This window comes from Boleophthalmus pectinirostris, unplaced genomic scaffold (assembly GCF_026225935.1).
Source record: "Boleophthalmus pectinirostris isolate CB_2022bp ecotype Guang Dong unplaced genomic scaffold, ASM2622593v1 HiC_scaffold_8, whole genome shotgun sequence".
Classification (NCBI taxonomy): domain Eukaryota; kingdom Metazoa; phylum Chordata; class Actinopteri; order Gobiiformes; family Gobiidae; genus Boleophthalmus; species Boleophthalmus pectinirostris.
The window spans coordinates 42,059,177-42,061,565 of record NW_026571515.1 but is presented as its reverse complement, the minus strand read 5'-3'; positions in this window follow the sequence as shown (position 1 = coordinate 42,061,565).

Sequence of the window (2,389 nt, the reverse complement as noted above, 5' to 3'; positions counted from 1 at the left end):
AAATAATGTGAACTCCTCAGAGCTTTTCATTTATTGTTGATCTAAACTAGAGGACATATGTCAAGAAATCGGATAAATGCAAAATTACATTATATACCATCTATAATAAGAACTAACTAATAAGAAAAGACCAGACAAGGCTGAGCTAACTTGCAGATCAGCTTTCCAAAAGAGGAAGGAAGACTGAAATGCTCCAGACGATCTCAGGTGTTCACTTCAACTGCAAATTGTAAAAAGTAATTCTACCACTGTAACCTCCATCACATCACACTGCACTGTGACACACACCTGAACATCATGTTGAAGTACTGACACTGCTCTGTGGCCCTCGGCTTCAAATATGGTTCAATATGCAGCTGTCAAGAAATAAGTCTGGACCTTCTTCTTGTATAAAGAGGATTCTGAACTTTTACTCTCCACTCACTTTTTGTGGGATACTTCAACCAAAAATTTTACACACTGATCTGAGAACATTTCTTAACTGGGATCCAGAATACACACACACATTTTGCAGTACTTTACAAAGATGTGAGTCTGGCCACTGGTGACTCTCCCAGAGTTCAGACGGGTGTGATTGACAGGTGGGTTATCAGGGACACAGGTCTGTCACTATCAAAACAAACATGGCTGCTTACGTAGAAAAACAAATATTACAGGGGACTGAAAAATATGGATTTGCCAGGCAAGCACTTCTGTGATCATATTTTCTGAACGTCGTCATCATAATATTTGTCGTCCTTTGAGCTGTGTACTTTAGTCCTGCCCTGGTCTCTGTCCCCCTCCTCACATGTACAAACAGACGTACTCTCATTTACAAACATACAGAGGTGCAGATGTAGTACTCAGATACATTTACTTGAGTAACATTTTAAAGAAACTGTGCTTTTCAGGCAACACACTTGTACTCCTACTTGAAGTGATTGAAGTAGCAGTACTGTTTCTTGAGTAGATGTTGTGCTTCCTTTTCCCACTGTGAGTCTAAAGTGACAAAATCTTTATGTGACAATCTGAAACAGTGTTTGTTGCAGCTCCGGTCACACAGGATTTACTTTGTCTCACGTTTGTGTCTGTCCTTTGAAAACATCACATTCTGTGACTTCATGTTTTGTCCTTCACGTTACACGCTCTTCAAATGATAAAACAGATGTTACGTCTAGAAAGTTACTCTTTAAGTTACTCTTACTCAAGTAGTACCTTTACCAAATACTTTTTTACTCTTACTTGAGTAATTTCTTGGACCATTTTGTACTTCTACTGGAGTAATATTATTTTGAAGTAGCATTACTCTTACTTTGGTACAGTTTTTGACTACTTTACCTCTATGACCTCAACCAACATATGTACAGAAAAAAAAAGTGTGTCACACAGTGCACAGTGCTTGTGTCTGCTCTCAGTTATACTCGATGGCACCTGTGCATCATTATGTTCATTGTATGTTCATTCATTGACACATTTTAAATCAGAATATTGACCTAAAACCACTTCATAAAAGAAACAAGTCCACTGCATTACAAACCTGTGGTATCCAGTGGGGGATAACGTGGCCATAAACATCATGACAACAAGGAGCCACATGCTGTGGGCTCCTCCTGTGGGCTCCTCCTGTGGGCCTCCTGTGGGCCCCTGCTGTGGGCCCCTGCTGTGGGCCCCTGCTATGGAGATCTGCACCTCACACTAGAGCAGAGTTTTGACATTTGGATCAAAATGACGACGCAGCTCTGCTGAACCCTGGGTGTATCACAGTGTTTAGCGGTGTTTAGATCGGTGTTGTGGTCCCAGGCCTCCAGTTTTCCAGTTCTTTGACTTGTTTTGTGTGTTTTCATTTCTTTTGCGTCCCTCCTGGTTCCTGCTGTGAGAGCCCGGGTGCCTGATGGGTGGGGCACTTCTACACCAGGTCAATCCTGCCTCACCTGCAGCCGCCTCATCCTGTTCAAGAAGCTCCCCAACACCTCTTCAGGACTGCTGGCCTTTGTGCCCTGTCTGTCATTTTGTGTGTGTCTGTGTCTCTTTTGTGTGTGTCACTTTGTTTGTGTTAGTACAGTAGTTTGTATGTGAGACTAGTTTTGTGTCTTTTTTTTTTTTTTTTTTTGGTCACTCGATTCTGTTTGTAGATTTATGTGACTTTATTTTGGGACACTGGTGATTTAGTTTTGTTTCTTGTGTCCCTTAGTTTAGTTACTTAGTTTTTGTATAGACCAGCGTGACCCATTTTTTGACACAAATCTCTTTATTTGTTTATTTTGTTGTTTTTTGTTCCTTCCCTGACCCTAGCGAGCTGGATCGTAACAATCGGCAAAAAGGCGTCTTGAAAATCAGTGATTAAAGATGAGTCAAACATGCAGGAATCACTCCAAATACAAGTTCACAGGGTCAGGGAGAAGAAACTATT